General features: G+C 47.8%; 1 long non-coding RNA gene across 1 annotated transcript; it reads left to right on the plus strand.

The window, feature by feature from the left end:
* Positions 1–586: 586 nt before the first annotated feature.
* LOC123332588 lies at positions 587–3,957 on the plus strand. The gene is made up of 2 exons (XR_006549441.2): positions 587–789; positions 3,682–3,957. It is a non-coding gene; the product is annotated as an uncharacterized LOC123332588 (long non-coding RNA).
* The last annotated feature ends 21,228 nt before the right edge of the window (positions 3,958–25,185 follow it).

A 25,185-nucleotide genomic window follows, 5' to 3' on the forward strand; every position in this document is an offset into this window, starting at 1 on the left:
GCTTTGACTAGACAGACCTTTGTTGGCAAAGTGATGTCTCTGCTTTTAATATGCTGTCTAGGTTGGATATAATTTTTCTTCCAAGGAGCAAGTGTCTTTTGATTTCATGGCTGCAGTCACCGTCTGCTCTGACTTGACCAGCTCACACTCATGCAGGCAGTCAAGTCGTACCTGCTCCTCGGAGGAGCAGAGTGGACTGTGCTTCTCTGTCCTTACTCTGCCTTTTGTTTTCCTTCTTAGGTCAAGTCAGAGCAGTCACTAGCTTGTGATGTACCTGGGTGCCCTCTGGAGGGTTTAAGCCAGGCGAGGGTAGGGCGTTTGGCATCCCGGCGGCCTCCGTCTTCCCGGCTGGGACATCTGGGCTCCGAGGCCACAGGTGCTCGGCGTACCTGTTGAGTGAGTGGAGGAAGCCGCCGAGCGCAGCCGTTAATGACTTCCTCTATCTGCCTCCCAGGGTTTTCGTCAGGGTCAGATGGTGGTGGCTGCGAAAGTAATTTGCAAAAGTGGAGAGAAATGTGCCAAGTGTGAGCTGTTAACATCCCTCTCAGGTGGGAGGCGGGCGGCATTCTTTTGCCAGAATCTCTCAGCAGCCTCGAGGTGAGCCTGGCGGACACTGGCCACTTTCCAAGGACCTCATTCCCACCTACACCGGGGTCCTTGAAGCGTGACCTCAGATCACAGAGCAATCTGGCTGGGCTTTACTCTTTGGTTCAGTGCCTGCTGTGTGGCTGTGTTTCAGGGGTGCTCTGGGTATCACTCTGCTCCTGACCTCAGAAAAACTCTCACGAGGTAGGGGCGAGGCTGACTTACAAACCAACAAATCCTCACAGGGGGCCCTTGCTTGCAGCCCAGGCTAGTTTAGGTACCCGGGTCAGTGGTTGAGGGGGGGAAGCAGTGATTAACCCCAAGGAGATGGGGAGATGATGGTGGGACCCCTTGAAAGATGAGCCCCAGCCTCTGGAAACTTACATCTTGAGCCCTTGTGTCTTGACTCACCTCTCCCTGCCCCAGCTCCGCCCAGAGATTTTAGACAGTTTTTCTTGATCACCCTCAGCATGAACTTTTTCTTGTTGTTGCTATATAGTACGTCCTTGTTGGTTTTCTATTTTAAATGTAGCAGTGTGTACGTGCCATCCCAAACTCCCTAACTATTATTTCCCCCCATCCCGCCCCGCTGGCAGCCATAAGTTAGTTCTCTAAGTCTGTGAGTCTGTTTCTGTTTTGTAAGCAAGTTCATTTGTACCGTTTCTTTTCAGTTCAGTTCAATTCAGTCGCTCAGTCATGTCTGACTCTTTGCAACCCCATGAATCGCAGCACGGCCAGGCCTCCCTGTCCATCACCAACTCCCGGAGTTCACTCAGACTCACGTCCATTGAGTCAGTGATGCCATCCAGCCATCTCATCCTCTGTTGTCCCCTTCTCCTCCTGCCCCCAATCCCTCCCAGCATCAGAGTCTTTTCCAATGAGTCAATTCTTTGCATGAGGTGGCCAAAGTACTGGAGTTTCAGCTTTAGCATCATTCCTTCCAAAGAAATCCCAGGGCTGATCTCCTTTAGAATGGACTGTTTGGATCTCCTTGCAGTCCAAGGGACTCTCAAGAGTCTTCTCCAACACCACAGTTCAAAAGGATCAATTCTTCGGTGCTCAGCTTTCTTCACAGTCCAACTCTCACATCCATACATGACCACTGAAAAAACCACAGCCATGACTAGAAGGACCTTTGTTGGCAAAGTAATGTCTCTGCCTTTGAATATTCTATCTAGGTTGGTCATAACTTTCCTTCCAAGGAGTAAGTGTCTTTTAGTTTCATGGCTGCAGTCACCATCTACAGTGATTTTGGAGCCCAAAAACCATTTCTTTTCAGAATCCACATATAAGAAATGTGATACAATGTGTCTCTTCTGTCTGTCTTACTTTACTCAGTATGACAGTCTCTAGGTCCATCCATGTTGCTGCAAATGGCTTTATTTAATTCTTTTTAACAGCTGAGTAATACTCCACTGTATATATATATATATATATATATATATATATATATATATATATACACACACACCCCCCCACATCGTCTTTATCCATTCTTCTGTTGATGGACATTTAGGTTTCTTCCAGGTCTTGGCTATTGTGAACAGAGCATGAATGCTTAATCCCATAGATACAGTGTGTATCTGTTTATCATTGTAACGTCTTACATGTTTTACATGCTAAGGACCCCTGCTGGGAACTCCTGCTCTCATATCACCACTGGCATTTCCATCTTTTCAGCTCATTCTTCCAACCCCATTCAACTTCTCCTACATGTCCCAATGGTTTGAAAAGTCTTCCCTTCTGCTGACAGTCACCAAACATACAGCCCTGGGACACACAGAGGCCAGAACTCAGCTTGCCAGGGGCCTTCCTGTGAGCCTGGTGGCTGGTCTCTAGGCTTTAAGGGTGCTCCTGGCTCTCTCACCTCCTTTCCTGCAAGGGCATTTGGGAAACTTCACCCATCACCACCCTGCCACCTCCCCATCATCCTTCTGGGTGGCCCCGACATGTCAGAATGCTCTTACCTTCTGCCAAATCGACGTGGCCCCCACCCCAGCATGTCACGTAGGGTTGGGACTCTGCTGTTTCCTCTTGGTCATTGTCTTCTGGGTCCCATCCCTCATGTTCCCATTTTGGCATCACTGGCAGCCCGGGCCGCCCAACTGGGTGCTGATTGCTGGAGAGATGCCAGGCTGGGCCATGTGCTTCTGTCTGTGCCTCTGGTCTCGAGATCGTCAGCCTTCAGAGGGCAGGTACTGCTTCCCGTTCTTCTTTTCTGAGCCTTCCTCCACCTGAAGCAGTAATCCTTGCACACTTGTTGGTTGGCCTGTTTTTCCCTTCCTGATACAAATAGGAAAAGCAGGAATTGTTCCTCTTGTAACATGGAATACAGGACACCAAGCAGGGACTTAAAACCTGTTCGTTGAATGAATTTGTTGTTGTTTAGTCGTGTCCAGCTCTTTGTGACCCCGTGGATTGCAGCATGCCCGTCTCCTCTATCCTCCAGTGTCTCCTGGAGTTTGCTCAAATTCATTTCCATAGAGTCAGTGATGCTATCTAACCATCTCATCCTCTGCCACCTCCTTCTCCTTTTGCCTTCAATCTTTCCCAGCATCAGAGTCTTTTCCAGTGAGTCGGCTCATTGACCATCAGGTAGTCAAAGTATTAGAGCTTCAGCTTCAGCATCAGTCCTTCCAATGAATATTCAGTGTTGATTTCCTTTAGGATTGACTGGTTTGATCTCTTTGCAGTCCAAGGGACTCTCAAGAGTCTTATCCAACACCACAGTTCAAAAGCATCAATTCTTCGGCGTTCAGCCTTCTTTATGGTACAACTCTCACATCCGTACATGACTATGGGAAAAATCATAGCGTTCACTATATGAACCTTTGATGGTAAATTGCTGTCACTGGTTTTTAATCCACTGTCTAGGTTTTCTCATGGCTTTTATTCCAAGGAGCAAGCATCTTTTAATTTCTTGGCCACAGTCACTGTCTGCAGTCATTTTGGAGCCCAAGAAAATAAAACATGTCACTGCTTCCACTTTTCCCCCTTTCTGTTTGCCATAAAGTGATGGGATTGGATCCCATGATCTTAGTTTTTTGAATGCTGAATGAATGAGAGAGTGTTTTTGTTTCTTTTGGCATCATTTAGACAACGTGACACCCTCATATCCTGGCATCCTGGAGCTTGACTTTGAGCAGCAAGTCTTGAATCCATCACTGGCCTCTCGAAGTCACAATTTCTCAGGAGCCGAGCGGGATACTGGCCAGATGTCGCAATTCTGTCCCATGACTGATTTTCTCCTGGAGGAAGAGCCATCACGTTTCAGCTCCATCATGAAACCGATTGTCACAAAGCTGTGCCTTCTAAATTCTGCCTTGGGTGCCCTCAGTAATGCTCCTTTCTGGGGCTCTTTTCAGAGCCACCTTCAGTTGGGTTGGATTAGCGGAGACATTTAGACATTCTGCTTTGCAAATTGTGGAGAAATTACATCCCTGTCATATTTGAACACTCTGAAATAGGAAAGAATTACTTTATTGAGTGTCCCCCCACTTCAACTGTTTGAATCTAACAAAATGTTTTCAAGCAATTTCTCACCACTGGATTTGGTGAAACTCACTTCAAGTGTCTTTCCAGAACCTTTCATAGGAAAGTAATTGTGTAATTAGCTATAAATTAGTAAAAATTATGCTAATGACTTCCAGGTGTGACATATTTTGTGCTTAAAAACAAGTAAGAGAAATAAAGGAGCTGTCACTGTGGTTCCCAAGTGAAGGTTGGCCCAGGCAGCTTGGCAGGCTGATGTGCACATTTACTTAATATTATTTTTTTTAATTATGTAATTTCTGAATAAGTACAAACAGACCGGAGAACAAAAGTACAACACACAAAACCCAGGGGTGGTTCTTTTGTGTGCGTGTGTGAGTGTGTGTGTGTGCGTGTGCGCTTAATTAAAAGAAAGCTCAGCAGAGGAGTTTTCAGGACTTTTCAAACTTTTAATGGGAGGGACCAGAGTGGTGGGATGGGGCATGTCGAGGTTGGAGAGGTCGCTGGAACTCCTGGGGTCTTAAAGCCAGAAGCGGTCCAATGGCCTCTGGAGGTGTGGCCTCATCACACCCCGTTCATCTGATCTGTTCAGTTCTGTTATCAAGGTGAGTGCACCGTGGCCGAGACAAGGCATCTGTCACGTGCTTATGGCGTTGTCTTCGCCTGCATACAGTTCTTTTCTAAAAAAATTGAAGTCGCACTGGTTTATCATATTGTGTAAGTTTCATGTGTACAACATTGTATGTTGACTTCTGTGTGTGATACACTGTGCTCGCCATCAAAAATTTAGTTTCTAGCCATTACAGTCCAGCTGCTCCTATCACCCGTTTTGCCCTTCCCCACCCCCTTTCCCTTTGTAATCACTAGTCTGTTCTCTGGGGTTGTGTTTATTTTGTTTGCTTTTCTTTTCTTTTTTTTAATATTCCACGTATGGGTACAATCCTATGGTATTTGTCTTTCTCTGTCTGACTTATTTCACTTAGCCTAATACCCTCAAGCTCTATCCATGTTGTCACAAATGGCAAGCATTCATCTTTTTTATGGCTGAGTAGTATTCCATTGTGTATATGTATATCTTCTTCATCCATGCATCTGTCAGTGGGCACTGGAATTGCTTCCACATCTTGGCTATAATAAATAATTCTGTGATGAACATAGGGGTGCATATATCTTATCAAATTAATGTTTTCATAGTCTTTGGATAAATATTCAAACATGGAATAGCTGGGTCATATGGTAGTTCTAGCTTTAGTTATCTGAACCATCTGGACATTTCCATCATGGCTGCATCACTTTACATTCCTATTAACAGTGTGCATTCAGCGTGCATTCTTTACGTGACACAGTGCTTTACTATACTGGTTTTTCTTGTGTCTTTCTCCCTACAATCCTGTGAAGTATGTAGGACAGGTTTTCATAGAGTACATGAAAGTCAGAAGGACCACATTCTCCTGGGAGGAAGTAAAAAGAGCAAGAAGGAGAAGGTGGGAAATTGTTCCTTCCTCTTTTTCTCCCACCCTTTCCTCCTGCTCTTTCTTTTTAAATCCATTCGATAGGGATTGGTACCACTCTACTCTGCACCCACTAGCAATGGTGGTAAGGCATAAACCAGTCAAGCAGTCCATCTGTCGGTCAAACCTGCTGGGTCCTGTGTTAGGGGCTGGGCAGCCAGAGACCAGTGTCAAGTCAGAGCTCACTGTTGAAGGAGGCAGAAGTGAGAAACACTTTGATGGAGTCCCGGCAGTATGCTAAGTATGGTGAGCCCAGGTCTTGGGTTTTCAAGGGAGAAAGCCGCTTTCACATATTCCATCTCATCGTCTTTTCTTAAGTACATTTGTACTTGTGATATGCTATGTCCCCCACTTTGGTTTGAAGGTTGTGGTACCCAGGGCTGTGATAGAGGAATGCAGAAAGTGCTGTAGCTGGATGTAGACTAATCTGACCACAGTGGGTTGAGTCTCTCCAGCAGGACAGCTGGAATCCCAGAGGAAGGCAGAAGACGCTGAGGCCCAGCGTGGGGAGAGGATGTCTTGTGGGCAGAGCTGGGGTCTCTCTGACTGGGGCGCTCTCCTTCTGGGACGTGCGTGGCTCTCAGGTGGCTTCCAGGTAGAGCTCATACATCTGGCAGGAAGAGATGCTTCCTAGGGCAGGGCCTTCTTCCCAGGGGCTCCATCTTGCCCTTTGATTCTTCCTGGCTGCTTTCCTTCTAGAACCAAGCATGGGGGCAATCTGCTTTCTCATGACCCAGGAGATCAAGTCTAGTCCTTTGGCTGATATGCAAACCCTCTGCAGCTAGCCTTGCTGAAGGAACCTGGTCACATTTCCTAAAACTCCCCACTGGGCATGCCCTTCTGCTCCAAGGGCCACTCTCCTTGGCATTTCCCTCAAACCAGGCACAACTGTCCCTTTGCTATCCTACACCGTCTCTTTCTAAAACACCAGCTCCTCCTCACTCCCTCCCCAAGGACAGTTGAGGTTCCAGCTCCTGTCAAGGCCCTTCCTGCAGAACTTCACCCCACATGTGAGCTCTCAGAGCCCTTTATCTCCATTAGCCTTACTTGGCCACATGGCTGTGGCTCTTTTGGAGGGCAAGAGACTCAAGGAGACTCAGCCTGTTTTAATTTCTAAAAAAATTTTTAAGATTTTTTTTGTAGTTGTGGTGTACAGGCTATTCCTGTTGTGGCATATGGGCTTAGTTGCCCTGCGGCATGTGGGATCTTAGTTCCTGGACCAGGGATCGAACCTGCACTTCTGCTTTGGAAGGTGGATTCTTAACCACTGAACCACCAGGGAAGTCCTCTCAAACTTTTTTTAATACCCTAAAGCTATGCGCTTGAAGTTCTGGTCATAGGGAGTTGCTTGAGACGCTTTTTGTAGGAAGAAAGTGGAATGATGTGGACAGCCTTGACTGTCCTCCTGGGTTTGTTTTATGGGCAGGTTGTTTAAGTGTTCAACTCCCAGCTTGACCTGACTCCGGGACTAGAAAGGGCTCTGATCTTACATCCCCCGGGGAGTGTCTGCAGCGGCACCAAAGCCCTGTTAACTCCAACCAGCGTCTTCCACTCCCTGGTCAAATGAAAGACCTTTCCATGCCTGCTCTCCAGGCCAACACCGCTTGAGTTAACTCTCGGAAGAGAGAGTTTGAAAGAGGCCAACACATTCCAAGAATGCTTTGGTCAGTGGGTCTTTGTAGGGGTGGTCAAGACCGGCTGCATAATTTGCAGGAACCAGGGCAAAAAAATGGGGGCTCCGTGTTCAATAATGATGAAGAATTTCAAGCTGGTGATGAGCAGAGCTTTAAACTTTCATGGGCCTTTCTGATTCGGGAGAGGGCGGGGGCTGGACAGCTGGGCAGGTTGCTGTCTGTGAACTTGACCCTGCTGGCTTCTGTGCTGGGTGTGTTGGCTGGTGGTGCTGTCACATGGGTGCAGATGGTGGTGGTGTTGGTGTGTGTTAATTTCTTCAGTTCCCAAGTTAGATAATAGTATTTACAATCTTCTGGGCTTCTCTGTGGCTCAGATGAAGAATCTGCCTGCAATCCGGGAGACCCGGGTTTGACCCCTGGGTCGGGAAGATCCCATGGAGAAGGAAATAACAACCCACTCCTATATTCTTGCCTGGATAGTTCCATGGACAGAGGAGCCTGGTGGGCGACAGTCCATAGGGTGTCAAGGAGTTGGGCACGACTGAATGACTAATACTTTCACTTTCAACTTTCTTTTACTGACATATGTGAGTTATGGTTGCATAGCAGCTTCCCTTGCTCATCTTTGAACTGTGTGAATTGTTTTATAACCAACCCCGATGGACTGGGGAGCTGAGGTTTGGTTATCCAAGATTACTCAGCTTATAAGCGGTAGAGTTAGAATTCAAACTCAGAGTTTCTTTTTCCAAAGTCTATATTCTTATCTTCATGATTTAATGTAATTATATCAGCCCATTAAGTTAATGATTATTTCCTCTGGCCCAGGGGTGCTCTTAAGGGAGTGAATTTCTGTTGATGGAGGGAGGGTTGACTTGTGGTGGGGACCGGGAGGCAGTGGTTGGAGAAGGAGAGAGAGGAAAGGGAGGCAGTGAGTGAAGAACCAAGTTTAGGAAATCAGCGGAGGCTCGCGGCTGAAGGCTTCCTGGGTTGTTTCACTGCTTTTTCAGCTCCCTGGGTCTCTGGACAGCCATCAGAAAGGCTATCTGTGATTTTAATCAACAAACCAATGAACTGATATTTACTTGGGGATTTTGAGGCTGCCGCAGTAGACTCATTGCTGGCAGGCCCTTGACGCTGGGGTCATTTTCAATGGATGCACTGTCCCAGCCCTTGGGTTTGGAATTGCAGGAGTGGCTGATGTTCTTTGCAGAGCCCATGAGCACAGGGTGATTTTCATCACACTGTTCCATCAGTGTGGAAGGGGAGGGTGGGGTTGGTGTTGGGGTGGGACCACCGCCTCTGATAACTCAGCCTTGCCCATGGGAGGTCCCAGTTAATGACTTAGTTTCCTTTTGTCAGTTTCTAGCCTGGTCTTTAAATTACACTTTGACATTCTTTGCACCAACAACCATCTCAGCAAGCCTATGCAGTGGTGGTGGTGGGGTTTGTAGCCCCATCCCCTCATTTTATGAATGAGGAAAGTTGGGCTCAAAGAGAGACTGGCATACCCTCCCTACAAAGTCCTGAAGCCAGAATTAGATCTGTGTGTGCTGATATCAGAGCCCACCATCTTTGACTTTTTCTCAGGTGCCTCAGCTCTTGAAGAAAGGACCAGGTAAGGGGTCAGTGTGACTTATCCAGGCAGTTGCGGGCTCCAACGGAGGACCTCAAATTCTGAGACCCTTGGCTCCTGGAGGGCAGGTCTTTTGGTTTCTGGTTCTCAGTACCTCCTCTGGAGGACTTCTCTCCAACAGGTGTAACTGAGTGACCTGCAGAATTGCTATTTAAACCTTTAAGACAGGGTCTTCAAAAGCAAACCAAATAATTTGGAAAATCTCCCTTTCCTCACCTCCTCTTTACCAGTAGCTATTGTTAATAATTTCGTGTGTCTTCTAGGCATTTCAAGCATGGATATGCTTATATGTATGCATACATTATACACAAAATGCTTTAAAGCATAAGCAGGATTGCTTATGAAATACATTTTATGGAGATGCCTTCATGTTAGTATCTATAGTCCTGCCTCATTCTTTTTAATGCATGCCTTGAATTAATATTTCACTTTATGGGTAAACCAGTCTATTTAACCTGTTACTGATTGATGGATGCTTAGATTGATTTCAGCTTTTTTCTGTTATGTGCTTCTGTGAGCATCCTTGTATGGTTGGGTACATTCATAAAAATGAAACTTCTGGCCTACAGAATTCATGGATTTACAATTTTTTGAAAAATATTTATTTATTTGGCTGTGCTGGGTCTTAGTTGGGGCATGTGGGATCTAGTTCCTCGACTTGGGATCAAACCCCCTGCCCTGGGAGTGCCAAACGTGTCACTGGACCACCAGGGGAGTCCTGAATTTACAGTTTTGATCCGCACTGCCACACAGCTCTCCAAAGTGATTGTCCCCTTCACAACATCAGTCTAAACATTGTTTTTTTTTTTTTTTTTTTGCATGAGCTCAGTAAGTACTGTGGAGATTGGCCTTGAGGGTTTATTCAACTATTATTGTGATTCCGCTCTCCTCTATACTACCCGGGGGTAAGTCCACCCCGTTCTAGGGTGTTAGATTGAAATCCCATTCCTGCTCTCACTGGCTGGGGGATGGTGGGGAGTTCTTGATGTCATCTGCGCCATTCCTCTTGGAGACAACATGACTTCTGTTGAAAAATGGAGTCAGGGACCTCGTGAGTATCTGTTGAACTTGTTGCCTGAAATCTGGCACAAGAGAGATGTTCAAAGCACGCTGTCATTGTCCTCCACAAGCGTGGTCAACTCCGGCCACCCAGCCCTAATGAGACAGTATGCGTGATTTGCTAAAGGACTCAGAGGGGAAACCAGAGCATAGCTGTTAATGGTCTCTCTGCAGGGGTAGTATTAACACACTTTCCTTGTAGACGGTATGTCTCTTCAGGGCAGTGCCTCTGTTTTCTATTAGTACTTCTTTGTATCCTCACAAGCATTGAACCCAGAACCTGGGACATGGCAGGTAGAGTTAAGACGTTTGGGGTGGTGGATGAACGACAGTCTTGACCGGGGACCGTGCTTACCAGGAGGAGACGTTGTGGAGGCAGAACGTCCCATCCATTAGGAGACATAAATGCTTCTTCTTACTTTTTCCTATTTAGCAATTTCAGAAAGGAGTGTCAATGGGAGTTGGAGGAAGGGAGAAAAAGCAAGCCAAAGACCAGTGTTGGCTCAGAAAATGCCTTTTAGACATTGTCCTTGGGACATACTTGTGAGGCTGGGAGGAGGGAGTATGGATGCTGTTTGGGAAGATGTGTCAGTAATTTAAACTGGGGGTGGAGGAGGTGCTCTGGTCCCCAAGGGGCCTCCTTGGACGTGCTGCTGCGAGAGTCCTCTCTCCGTTTGGTCTGGGGCCGGACGGCCACTGCCTCCCTCTCCCTGTGACTTTCCACCTACTCTCTGGGACTTTCCTCGCTCTATTTTTGGAAAGGGCCTTGTGCCTCATTCCCTCCCCGCATTGCCCATCCACTCCCAGCCACCTAGTGCCAAGGACGCTATCTGAAAGCCTGGATCCCAGAAGTCGAGGCCTGTCAATCAGACCCCGGAGCCGGCTGGCCCGGTGTGGGAGGAGGGGGAGAAGGGCTGTGCCCTGGGGTGTGGGGTGGGGTTGGGCTGGGGCCAGGGGCCCGGAGTCCTGATTCCAGGGCTTGAATCTCTCTGTGCCTCAGCCTCCCTTCTATTAAACGTGGTTCAACTTGCCCTTGTCTCGTTGTGAGGGAGCTCCAAGGGCAGCGCAGATGCTTGACCCCAGAGCAAGAGGAGTCACAGGGAGGAAATTCCTCTGTCAGTAATTCAAGAAGGTGGTACTGCATTTATGGCTCTCCCGGGTCCTTGGGGATTGAGAAGACGTGCCCAGTGTACAATCTTCCACAGGGAGGCTGGAGCCTCTGCCTGCCTGTGCCTAGTTCAATCCCAGAGGGCTAAGTCTGAATTCCTCCTCTGCCTCTACTGGCTACATGATCTTTTTTTTTTTTTAAACTATTTTTTAATGTATTACAATTTCTTTTTGATGTGGACCGTTTGAAAAGTATTGAGTTTCTTACCATATAGTTTCTGTTTTATGTGTTGGTTTTTTGGTCATGAGGCATGTGGGATCTTAACTCCCTGACCAGGGATCGAACTTGCAGCCCCTACATTGGAAGGTGATATCCTAACCACTGGACCACGAGAGAAGTCCCTAGCTTCAGATTTTGAGCCTCACCTGTCTGGGCCAGATTTCCTCATATATAAAATGGAAATAACATTAGTACCCTCTTAGGTTGTAAGAGGATTCAATATTATTATCTTTGCACATGAAAATTGCATTTCAGGGAAATAGATATTTCTTGGCCTTCAGCCAAGTAGCCTATAGACTCATATGCTGTAGACTATGCTATATGCTATAGTATGTTAGACTATATATGCTACAAACAATAAACTATGCTACCACATGCTATACATTGTGGAAACCCCTTTGCTGGCAGTGGGGAAGCTTCAGGACAGGAAAGGTCTTTTTGGATAGCAGGAGGGTTTTTTCCAAACTACATTCCATGTGTTCCAGGTCACTGCATTCCATCCTATGGTGTCAACACCATTCAATGTGCTTTGATTCTGCGCTTGGTGTGCCGAGTGAGGAAATCCAGTGACTTTCTCTGATTTAGCCTGAATCCAAGGGTAAAAGACAGTTATAGAAAAAGCAAATCAGAATCAAAGCCCTGCTGAAGACTTTTTGAAGAAAAGCATAATAATCTCTGAGCTCTGGCTTCTTACCCAGCCCGTGTCTGGGCATGGACCACAAGCCTGGGTCTGGAGTTGAAAGAGAAGCTTCGTCTCTTAGCAACATGTTTATGTTGGTTTGGCTTTGAGATAAAAGTGAGGACATGGTTTCCACTCCTGGGCAGCTGGGCCCTGGACACTGAAGAGAGATGAGGTTAATTGTTCCCTTTTTTAAGTTGGTTAGGGTCCTTTTACTTCTACCTCAGTTCTATTAAAAAAAATAGATATAGGCTTATGCATGTGTTGCGCGCACACACACACACTCACACACGGATCCAGAGAAGAACAAATTAGCAAATTTCCTAACCAAGCCCTATCTGTAGGTCTGTCTTGAAGCAGTGAAGACCCCTGTGGCTTGAATGTCAGTGTCAGCACTACCAAGTGTTGATTGAGTTTTGGTCCCAGCAGTAAAAAGCATGTGTGAAATTCAAATATAGAATTTCAAACCCTTGAGCACTTCCTCAGAGTCTCAATGGCTTTAATAAAGGAAGAGCATCTCTTTGATGGCAAATGATTATCCCTCACCATGCAAGCACAAATTGGATCATAATTAATGAATTTGATATACATTCTTCCTTGCCATGGATAGGAGCTGGCATTTTGTTTCCATTTATCTCCATCACTTTACATTCCCATCTGCAAGAGGGGAGGTGGCCACATTCAAATGAAAGGTTATATATTGGTGAGTTCTGCAGCTTAGCGACTGGTTTGAAAGAGTTCATTTCTCTTTTCCTGCTTTCTTCCTCCCTTTCTCCTTGCCCACTATTAGGACCATTTTGCAAATTCAGAAACACGTGATGGTTTCCTAGAGCTGCCTCGTTGTTGTTGGTCAGCTACTAAGTTGTGTCCCACTCTTTGTGACCCCATGGACTGCAGCACGCCAGGCTCCCCTGTCCTTCACTATCTCCTGGAGTTTGCTCAGATTCATGTCCATTGAGTTGGTGATGCGATCTAGCTATCTCATCCTCTGTTGCCCCCTTCTCCTCCTGCCCTCAGTCTTTCCCAGCATCAGAGTCTTTTCCAACGAGTCAGCTCTTCACATCAGGTGGCCAGAGTATTGGAGCTTCAGCTTCAGCATCAGTCCTTCCAATGAATATTCAGGGTTGAATGTTGCTTCATGTGGTTCAAATGGTTTAAATGCCTCGTACTCCGTGATACAAGGTGGAGAGGATTTTTGATATGTCCAAGTGTGTTCACATCGTTCTTTATTCTTGGTCTCTCCCTCTGTAGCATTGTCTCTGTTTTCTTCTTCCCTATGAGGCATCATAGCCTAAAGAGGGCATTATGTACGTGTACTAAGTCTTTCCAGTGCTTAGATGTTGGGAGAGACACTATAGAAATTGATTCCTGTCCCGCCCTCATTTAGCGAAGGTTCTTCGAGTGCTCACTCTCACTAGTAACTATCCTTAATACTAGGACTAGGAAAACCAATAAGATACAGTCCCTGCTTTTTAGGAGTTCATTTATTTATTTATTTTGGCTGTGCTGTTTGACACATGGGATTTTAGTTTCCTGACCAGGGATTGAGCCTGTGCCTCTTGCAATGGAACTGTGGAGTCTTAACCATTGGACCACCAGGGTAGTCCCTACCTAGCCTCATTTACCATTCTGTATCCTCAGCTCCAGAGAAGGCAATGGCAACCTACTCCAGTACTCTTGCCTGGAAAATCCCATGGACGGAGGAGCCTGGTGGGCTGCAGTCCGTGGGGTCTCGAAGAGTTGGACACGACTGAGCGACTTCACTTTCACTTTTCACTTTCATGTATTGGAGAAGGAAATGGCAACCCACTCCAGTGTTCTTGCCTGGAGAATCCCAGGGACGGGGGAGCCTGGTGGGCTGCCGTCTATGGGGTCGCACAGAGTCGGACACGACTGAAGCGACTTATCAAGCAAGCAAGCAAATCCTCAGCTCAGTTCAGATGCTCAGTCGTGTCTGACTCTTTGCAACCCCATGGACTGCAGCACGCCTGTATCCTCACCCCATCCTTTATCAGTGGAGTCCACTTTCTTTCCTCCCTGCCTCTCATTGACTTTGAGGTATCGTATCCCATATGATGTGCTTGTTTCCAGGATGGGCGCGTGTGATCCTGCTCAGCCTTCTCTGGATATGGCCAAAGCCAGGGAGAGCGGGTTTCTCTCTGGACGATACCTCTAAACAAAATGTTAGTGTCCCTTCAAAATTCAGATGTTGAAACCTTCACCCCTGAGATGATGGCATTAGGAGGTGGGGCCTTTGGGGCGTGATTAGGACATGACTGTAGAACCCTCATGATTAAGATCAGTGCCCTTATAAAGAGACCCCTCCTGCCATGTGAGGACACAGTGAGAAGAGAGTGGTCCACGAACCAGTAAGTGAACCCTCAGTGGACACTGAATCTGCCAGCACCTTGACCTTGGACTTCCCAACCTCGAAGACAGTGAGCAGTTTCTGTTATTTATAAGCCACCCAGGCTCTGGTACTTTGTCATAGGTGCTGAAAGGACAGACGCAAGGAGAAGGTAAAGGGCAGCGATGCTTCCTGCGGGTACCAAGTCAGGTACCCTTGCTGCACAGGAGTATCGATTTCTGGCCCAGGGATGGGGCAGGGAGGAGTCGGGCCCACCAGGCTGTCCCACCCCAGGGGCACAGTTCACATCAACGTGTATGTAGAAGGCACCCTTGCTTTAGGAGGAGCGTGAATGGGTGGGTTTCCTCCATCCATGTGAAGTCTCAAAGCCAGCACCACTCAGCTGTTCAGGAAGACAAAGGGTTAACCTCAGAGGGGCTGGGTGTTCCCCAGGGAAGGGAGAGTGGCCAGAGCAAGATTTCCTAACTCAGATCATGGAATAGGTAGTAGTTATGAAGATGTGGGCAGTTACGGAGGGCTTGGGTGTCTGCAGGTGGCCTGGCCGTGTGAGTTTGGTGCGTGTGCCTGGAGGGAGGCCAGAGCAGCAGAAGGCAGTCAGGGGACTTACCTGTGAAGGCTGAAGCCTGCCATCTCATTATCCGGGATGGCTTGTGGCAGGAATTGAATCTGGGAGGCACTTTCAGAATCTCAGCCCTGGGCCCTTTTCCTAGAGACAAAAGCTAAGGAGGAGGCCGTGGGTGTGTAGGTGGTTGGCCCAGGGAATTCAGTGGTGATTCAGTTCAGAGAGACCCATCAGATTCTTCATTCTGAGCAGGACCCTGTGTCCATTTCCTGCGATTCCCAAATGACCCAACACTCGGGTGTCTCCAGGGACAAGTGGGAGGGCCCTCTGCTGCAAATCCCTTCTGGGTATGCCTGGCAATCGGGGATGAGGAAGGTGGATGTGGTCACCTCTGGCCCCAGGCCACCTCCATGATGGATGGAGTAGAGGGCTGTGCCCTCCCTGGGCTGTGGGAACTGCTCACCTCCCGGTGCTGGGGTGTGTGACAGGCTGGGAACAGCTGACTCGGGGGCAGTGCCGGCAGGCAGGGCTGAGGTGGCGTGTCTGGCGACCATGACAGGCCGGGAACCTGCCTGCCAGGCTGCCTGTTAATTGGGTGGCGAGGGGTGAATCAGGAGAGATTCCCCGGGTGGGCTCTGAGCTTGCAGGCTTCATCAGAGCCCAGGCTGTGCCGGCCGCTTGTCACTGCCCCGACAAGCAGGGCCTGGCTGCTGGCTTCATGTTTGGACTTCTTACTAAAAAATATTTCCCCCAAGAAAGGAAGGGTGGAAGAAGGCAGCTTGTAATTGGGCTTGGGAAGGTGATGCTTGTCAGAGGAAGTGGAAGCTGGGAGTGGAGCCCTGGGGGAGAAGCGACCGTTAGCCTAACTGTGTTCCATGGAGAGAGAAAGGGGCTTTAGTCCTTTCCCCGGGCCCTCCCTGGGCAGGGGGACAGCTCCCAGGGATGGGGTGTGTGGGTATAGCCTGGGGCCCTGGCTCTGATGCTACCTCTGGCCCAGATGGTAGATTCTAGAAGAAAGCAGGAGCCGTAAGCAAACAAGCATGCACCGAGGTCTTCCCCACTCACCTCGCTACACACACACACACACACACACACACACACACACAGGCACACAGACTCACTGTCAGAATCCTCGTAAAGCATTGCCAAAGGGGTCCCACCCATCACAGCTCTCCAGGGCAACTAGACCGGAGAAGGAAGGGACTTGCTGAGGGTCACACCTCTGGTCAGAAGCAGGACCTCAGATCTTACTCGTGGGCTCCGAGTAATGTTGGGGATGCAGAGGGTGCTTTGAGTTCTTGCTTACCCAGCCAATACCATTTCCAGCCCATAGATGTGACTAGAATCACATCCTTAGAGATTTATTCATTTGGACTCAAGCTTAGCTCACAATTATATAGCAGAATTTCCAGGGAGAATATATTATATATATTATATATTAAGCTCTGTCAATAATTTATCCATAAGCAAAAATGATAAGGCGGATAAAGATATTGGATCCTGGGAGCAAGTGTGTGAGTGTGTGTATGTGTGTGTGTGAGTGTATGTGAATGTGTATGTGTGTGTGTGACTTTGTGTGTATATGTATGAGTGTGTGTATGTATGTGTATGAGTGTATGGGTATGTATGTGTATGTGTGAGTGGATGAATGTATGAGCGTATGTATGCATGTGTGTGTATGTGTGAGTATGCGTGTGCATATATGTATGAGTGTGTATGTGTGTGTATGTGTGTGTATATCTGTGTGTGTGTATGTGTGTATATGTATGTGTGTGTATGTGAGTGTATGTGTATGTAGAAAGTGTGTGTGTATGTGTGTATATGTATGAGTGTGTGAGTGTGTATATGTGTGTGTGTGTGATTATGTATATGTGTGTATGTGTATTTATGTGTGTGTGTATGTATGTATGTATGAGTGTGTGTATGTGTGTATGAATGTGTGTGTGTATGAATGTATGTGTATATATGAGTGTGTATGTGTGAGGGTGTGTGTATATGTGAGTGTGTGCATGTGTGTGGAGTGTGTGTACACATGTGTTTAGGGGCAGCTTGGATGAAGGAAGGACCGATGATGAGAGGAAAAGTGGGAGCATGTCACCCGGAGCCGATTCCGCGTCCTGCAGCGCTCAGCCCCCGCCCGGCTCCGGCCGCCCCCGGCACCCTGCGGCCAGGTGAGGTGAGGCGTCCGCTGCCGGCCGCGTCCCCGCCGGCAGCCCAGCCGCTCCCCGCGGCCGCCGTCTCCTGGAGTCTCTGTGACAGAATGGGACCCGGGGGGAAAGCCGCCACGTCAGCACCCAGCCCGTTTTGCACTGCGGCAGCTAATTAAAGCCAGGAAGGTAATTTATTGCTGAGGGAGAATGTGCGGGAGGTTTGGCTTAGTTGAAATGGCCCCCAAAGAGTTATGGAAAGCTAAAGTGGGTTTTCAGAAGCAAAAGTTAATTGCTCTTCACTTAGCATTTCAGTGTCATGTGGCTCTGAGTTACACACACGCTGAGTGGAAGCCTTTACCCAGACAGGGGGCCTGGGGGGAGGGTGCGGGGGCAGGGATTCCAGGTAGAGGGAGGCCCCTGGCTGGGGGTCAAGAGGACCACTCCCCTCCCCACCAGGGCCAAGGCTTCCCCTGCTCCGGCTGCTCCTCTCAGGTCGGGGCGGGGCAAGTAGGTGGGCGGAGCCCAGCACTGAGCCTTGGAAGCCTGGGTGATGGGGTGGGCGTGGGTCCCCTTCTGCCCTGACAGCTCGGGGACTTGGCCTCCTTCCTTCCCCTCTCTAAGTCTCAGTCTGGTCCCCTCTGTCTAACCATCCTCAGAGGACATCTTCGCTTTTGGCATTTGGTCATTTCTTTGATTCCTCAAGGCCCTGGCTCTCATCATGAAAGCCGTTCCTGCAGTGTGACCCATTTGTCAGAGGGGAAAACTGAGGGCTAGATGGTCCTAACAGAGGATAATGGAGGATGTGGGGGTGACTTGCCTTTTATCTGAAAACAGAGAGATTTGCCACCTAGAAATCAGAACTTCTGGTCTCCTGGACACACGCTCATACACACACACATCTGGAGGAGAGGGTTGAAAAGCATTAATCAGGGTCCCTTCAGAGGAGGTGAAAAATCCTTCAAGGAGAAAGGGGCCAGATAGCAATGGTACAAAGCTGCCTTGCAGAGAGAATGTCTGTATCTCAAGGCTGCAGTGATCTGAACTCCAGGGGTGACTGGAGTTAGATGCTAAATATTTTAAATGACTTCTACTGTTCCTGTTGTAGCAGATGAGTTGAGAGCCTCCCTTGTGATTTTCTTAGCTCCATTTTTCAGGGGAGGATACTGGGACCCAGTGGGGAAGGAGGGGTCCTATCCTTAGGTTTTCAGTCCAAGGTGGTTTACAAATAGCAATTAAATCTGGAGATATGACGGGGTCTTATTTCAGGTAGGTGTCGAATTCTCAAGTCAGTGGGCATGGTGAACCCAAGCAAGTCCAGTTGATTCTGAAAATACCTATATGATAGGACATCTCCTGGGAACTCGGAAGTGAGGAATTCTTTTGTTTTTCTTAGCATCCCTACTCTGCCATCCTTTCCTGGGAATAAGCCAAGGGTCTAGCTTGGGGTGGGGGAATGAAGAGGGTGATGGAGTGAATGGAGAAAGACCCCTCCTCTCCAGGATATTCCATTGAAGTCGTGTAGAGTAAGCATGTATTTCTCAAGGTTCACTCTGCTCTCTGATGCCAGGACCTATAAAGCCAGGAAGGAGGGCCTTTGGCCAAAATGTCTGCAGATAATATGAGCTCAGTGAGTTTTTTTTTTTTTTTTTTAATAAATGAGTGAACAATAATTCTTCAAAAATTTTTGTCTTGTGCTCTCACTCTGTGTTGTGGACAATGGCATTGTGCAGATACATCCTTTGTGAAAGCGGTTAAGTACCACGGTGCCTGTGTTTCAAGAACCATATTGAAAATAATTAAGCTCCCTAGAGACAAGACATGACACCCGACAGGAAAGCTTTAGCACCTCACACGTATAATATTAGGTTTCAGGAAGAAAGCATCGCAGTGTTAATCTGAGAGCATTGGGAATGAGGTTGAATTCCCTTTGCATAAGCTATCCACTCTGTAATCTTCAGTGAATTCTGATATTATTGAGCTCTCTATTAAAGGTTTCCCTCTCTTCTATTCCAAAATGTTTATGAGTCCAGGAGTGTTGGATCAAACATCCCCACTTTCTTTGAAAAATGAGCTGGACAGCTCAGAATGAGATCAGAATCCCAGGAACCTCAGCCAAAGATGGAACTCAGGTCAGTCCCATCTGACCCCACACAGCCTGGGGAGGTGGTTGTTTAGCCAAGGGCCATACTCCCAAGCTGGTACTGGCTTGAATAAATGAGCTGAAGTGGTCTTGGATTTGGCGGATCTGTTTTTAGACCAGAGACTGCATTTGGAAAGGTATCAAGTGCTAAGGACACACAGGGCATCGTTCAGTTCACTTTTGTGCAGAATGATTGTAAATGGTAGAAGCATTTGCCAAAACACGGTTCTCATTCACTCCGCCTGGCTAGGGGATGGGAGAATTCTCTCCCTCTCTTTTTTTATCAAGTCCCGAAGCTAATGCTTCTGGGTGAAACTAGAAGCTGGTGTGAGCAGTGATTCCCTATCTTTCCTGTTCCATGGACATACCTAGACATGTTGGATTTACCAATAAGGCTTGTGGGGCATAGAAGCAGCAGCAGGATCCCTTTTGGTGGGATGGGGAGCTGGTAGGGTTGGCATGTAGATGTCTCTGAAAGGAGTTTGGTTTCTGCCATGATGGAGCTGGAGAGGGGAGGACCTCATTTTCTTTTGCACACAAATCTTAATATTTGTTGGGATAGGATGAGTGTGGGAGTGAGAAGCATTATTTAGATGAAGGGAACAGGGAAGAGGGAAGAGAACTGGCGCTTCTGATCCTTGGGCACTATTAGGGGGAGGATGCCTGTAGGGCAAGGAAAACACTACAAGTTAGCACAGCTGAATCTTTCAGAAGGAGGGACTTCTTTTGTTTCAGTCTTTAAAAAAAATTTTTTTTAATTGAAATATAGTTGATTTGCAATGGTATGTTAGTTTCAGGTGTACAGCAAAGTGATTCAGTGTGTGTGTATATATATATATATATATATATACTCTTTTTAGATTCTTTTCCATTGTAGGTTATTATAAGATACTGAGTAGCATTCCCTGTGCTATACAGTAGGTCCTTGTTGGAAATCTATTTTATATACAGTAGTGTGTATCTGTTAATCCCAAACTCCTAATGTATCCCTTCCCCTGACTGCTGGAAGAAGGGATTTTATTCTCCTTCAACACAAGAGATTCCAGTTCAAACATCCTAAATGATGTCTGACTCTTCTGTCCTGGAAGACTCCTGGGGAGAATGTTCTAGAACCCACATCTCTATAAACAATGTCCAGACTCAAAAGATTTTAAAACTTCAGCCTGCAGATGACTAACTGGAATCCCTCAGCCAGGGAGCAGACCAGCCAGCGGGGAACCCAGCTCGTTAGAGTGGTGCCTCATAAACCTTTTCACTCAGGTAAAGGCAGAGGGAGGGTAGATGAGAGGCTGCAGGTACGTGATGGCCTGAAACATCTCAGAGCAAATGTCAAGTGTTTGAATTTCAGTGTTTAAAAAGTCATCCCCATTTTGTTTGTTCCATCACGATACACTTGTGTTTTAATATGAAAACACTGTTTTAGCTTGCCATTAAGAAAAACACAGACGTACATGCATGTTTCTTAGCTGTTTCAATTAAAGGCGGCAACCCATCTGTGCTGCATCTCGTGTTTTGGACACTGAATTAGAAGGGCGGGCGGCGGCCTGTCACTGTTGGTGACCAGATCATTTTTGCTTTCTGCAAATCGGTAAAAATAGTGACAGCTTCTCTCTAATTGTTGAGCTGAATCAGGGTGGTAACTAAGGAGAGGTGTCTTGAAAACTCTCTCTTCCTTGCTGTGAATACTGGGAAATGAACACTCAAGGTGCGCCAGAGCCAGGATGGGGGAATCCCCAGGCCTGCCGCTCGTGGGTTGGCCTCCTCTGACCTGGAAACTGCCCTGTGTGCACTGCAGGACCAATCGAGGTGACTCTGGCCCCCCGGCTCTGTAAACCCAAGGGCATGGACTGTCTGATATAAGCAGCCCAGCATTACCCCATATGGCCTCCCTGTCCAGCCTGTATCAGTGGCAAATCCCATCTTGTAAGGAAAACAATGGTGCTGAACTTCCTTTGTGGCCAATCTCAGCCCTTGCCGGCCATATCTCCACGTTGTTTCTGAAGGCGTTTGCAAAAAAACCCAGAATTGAGGAGTCTGAGCAAAACACTGTTTGCATTTTTCCCCATGGTGATGCTTGTGATTAAGGACTTTGAACATTTCAGCCTTGAAGCGACCCTAAAGCAGCCACGGCTGCTCTGCCATTGCCTTGACCTGAAGGAGGGATACTGGGGAGCCAGCCCCTGCTCGGGTGGGGTCTGTCCTGCCTCTGCCAGATCCCCGTTGCCCCACACTCCTTGAAGTCTGGTTCAAGGAGTTCACTTAATATATGTCTTCCTAGCTCTGGTGTTTACCCTGCTCTAGTTTAATCTCCCCACCTGCTGAAGGGAGAGTCTTCTGTGAGCTGCTGCGGCAGGGGCTCTGCAGACATCCAGTATTGGGCTCTCATTCTTGGGTGGATTTATCTCTGGAGAGTGGCCTCACCAACTCTGGGGCTTCCCTGGTGGCTCAGACAGTAAAGAATCCACCTGCAATGCAGGAAACCCAGGTTCAATCCCTGGGTTGGGAAGATCCCCTAGAGAAGGGAAATGGCTATCCACCCCAACATTTTTGCCTGGAGACTCCCATGGACAGAGGAGCTTGGCGGGCTATGGTCCATGGGGTTGCAAAGAGTTGGATGTGACTGAGCGACCAACACACACAACTCTGAGAAAGATGGCACCAGCCCATGACTGCTCCTCCATGAGTGACTCTAAAGGCAAGCTCTGCAGCAGCCGCTGATGGGAATGAGGGAGGAAGAAAAGAAGAAGGAAGAAACTCAGAGACAGATGCTTCACCAGTGCCGGCGCCTCGGTGCAGGGAAGGAGCTGGCAGTGGGTCTAGAAACACAGCACAGTTGTATCTCCAAACCCAGGGCTCCATCACACAACTCTGATGGCTTCTTCCTTTTCTCCTCTTCCTTCTGTTCCCTTCTTCCCCCTCCTTCTCCCCTCTCCCTGCTTTTTCTGTCCCCTTCCTCCCCTCTTTCTCCTTCTCCTCTCCTCCCCTCCACTCTCCTTGCCCCAAGAGAGAAAGAGCCCTCAAATAACTGAGCTGTACTTTGGAAATGGATCTGATGGGCCCTGTAATAGGAGAAAATCATCATTATTTCCCAAGAGTTCGCATTCCCATAATATTTTTATTAGCAGCTTCTCTTCTAAATAAAGTTCAGTGGATTGATTTTGGTTGGGTTTTCTCATTTTAAATATTCCCTTAAATTATGACCTTGGCTGTAGTCCCATCATCAGCATTGTTATTACTGTTATCAGCATCAGCGGCTCCTTTGTAATATTTATGTCGCACTTAGAGAGCTCTCAGAACACTTCAGGTATATTACTTCATTTGTCCTCATCGCATCCTTGTCAGGAAGGGAGGGGGCCCCATTAGAGCTCAGCACTGAGCACAGACCTCCCCTCTCTGTGTGGACAACCTCCATCTAGGGTGTGGCCAGGAGGAAGCCCTCTGCTCTGTCCCCAGTAATGATGGGGGATTGGTTTCAGGACCCCCGTGGATACCAAATCTGTGGAAACTCAAGTCTCTTGGAGTACAGCTGGCTTGCCGTATCTACCGGTTCTGCACCCGTGGATTCAACTGATCACAGAGACTGTGTTCCTCTACCTGGACCTGGAGCAGAGGAAGGCTGCCCCAGGACAGATTACAGCCACCTGAGAAGACTGGATCACTCAGAGGACTTGGCTCAGGACTTGGCTCGTTGCATCCTGAGAGTGATGCCACGGACCAATGGGAAGACACTGGCATGGGGACCTGGAGATCTGAGTTTGAATCCTCATTCTGCCATTGATTGATGAGTCTTGCTTGTTGGGCTAATCCCTTAACTTCCCTTCCTCATTTGTAAATGAAGGGGTATTGACGTTTCCTTTCTGGATTATTTTGAGGAGTCTCTAGGACAACTTATAGAGATGTGCTTAGCACAATGGAGGGGACACAGGTGTACCAGAAATGTCGATTCCATTTTTTCATTTAATTTTCTCTCCTGGCAAAAGCTAAATAGTTCAGTATGATTTTGAGAATTAAAAAGGAAAACAGAGGGCAGCATTTGGATAGGTTTATCATTTTAATCAAGGCCTTGTCAGAAATCATGTATTTTCTTACCAACGTTGGGTAAAAGCTAGTTATCAGTAATTACTGTATTTTGAGGCTTGTGTTAGGAAACAGCTGGACGGGAGGACAGCCAGCCTGGGCTTCACCCCCCGCCGCCACTGACCAGACCGAAGCCCCTGAGCAAACCACTTGGCACGCTTGCGTCTCAGTACCCTGGTCTGTAAAATGAAGAGCTTGGAATACAGGATCATGAAGTCACTGAGCAGCATCACAATTCTAGAATTCTACAAGAAGTGATGTTTAGGGAAGGAGCCAAATGAGGGGTGTGAGCTTCATTCCTTCCAGCTCCTGGGGTTGTCTATGCTGTGGGAAACCCCACCTGTTGGTCCCAGGGTCATTGTCAAGGAACCCGGGTGATTTGTGGTGGGCACATAGCCTGGGAGGAAACAAGCAACCTGGGGAAGGCTGGGTAGCAAGGCTGGGCTCTAAGGCTATGGCTGCACCAGACTCAGCACCAACTTGCTGGTAAACCCCGGCCTTCCCCTTCCCTGACCAGCCTCTCTTGTCTACCTGCCTGGTAGCCTGGGGGAGTAGAGGAGAGCTGGGCTGGGACCGATGGCACTAAGTGTCACCGTGTACAGAGGCCCAGATGGCCAGAGTCCTCAGGGCGCAGAAGAGCTGCTGAGGGCTGGATGCATGGTCCCCAGGTCACTCTGTGGATCGCACTTCCAGGCTGGGGCCATCTCCTGAGAGTCCATTAGCCAGTGCTGGCCCTGGCTCTCAACAGAACCTCACTGAGGGGCTACCCAACGCAGCGCCCCTTCTGCATCATCTGAAGAAACAGGAGCAAGTCTTAGAGGAGAAATGGGCAAGGCATTTTCTCATACAAGCTTCCCTGCCCACAAATGCATCAGGAAGAACATGAAGCATAAAGAAGGCTTTCCCTGGCATGATTCACCCCATACCTTATTGAAACAAAACAAAGCCTAGTTGCCTCTTCCATTTAGTTCAGTGATATTTAGAAGGGCAGCTCACTACGCTGGGTGTTATGAGGGTCTCCAGTGAAGAGAATTCTGTCTGTCCCCAGAGGCTCATGGCTTGGTGTGGGTGGCGAGGGGAGACAGACGCACGATTAACAAGGATAACAAGCAGCTGGTCAGAGTGCTTTTGTAAAGTCACCAAATATTTTGGAAAAATAATTTCAACTGCAAGTGTCAAGTCTTTTGTTGGGAAGTAGGTCTCGTTGTGGACCTTAAGTGATCGGCCAGTTTACAGTAAGAACCCAGTAGAGGGTGGGGAAGGGCATTTAGGGTAGAAGGAATAGGGGAGGCAGGGTGATGGGACACAGAATGCTGAAAGAGATCCTTTCATTCACTTTGTAGTCTGCCCTAGAGGACACACACACACATACACAGGGAGAAGCTACAAAGCCAGTGTCCCCATTCTAGGGCGGGAGAAGGGAAATGCTCATTGGCATGTATGTTTCCATGGGGTCCATGCAGAATACATCATGCAAAAATGCTGGACTGGATGAAGCACAAGTTGGAATCAAGATTACAGGGAGAAATATCAATAACCTCAGATACCCAGATGATACCACCCTTATGGCAGAAAGCAAAGAACTAAAGAGTATCTTGATCAAAGACAAAAAGGAGCATGAAAAAGGTGGCTGAAAACTCAACATTCAAAAAACGAAGAGCGTGGCATCCGGTCCCATTGCTTCATGGCAAATAGATGGGGAAACAATGGAAACAGTGACAAACTTTATTTCCTTGGGCTCTAAAATTACCGCAGATGGTGACTGCAGCCGTGAAATTAAAAGACACTTGCTCCTTGGAAGAAAAGCTATGACCAACCTAGACAGCATATTAAAAAGCAGAGACATTATTTTACTGACAAAGATCCATCTAGTCAAAGCTATGCTTTTTTCCAGTAGTCATGTATGCA

This window comes from Bubalus bubalis, chromosome 1 (genome assembly GCF_019923935.1).
Source record: "Bubalus bubalis isolate 160015118507 breed Murrah chromosome 1, NDDB_SH_1, whole genome shotgun sequence".
Classification (NCBI taxonomy): Eukaryota; Metazoa; Chordata; class Mammalia; order Artiodactyla; family Bovidae; genus Bubalus; species Bubalus bubalis.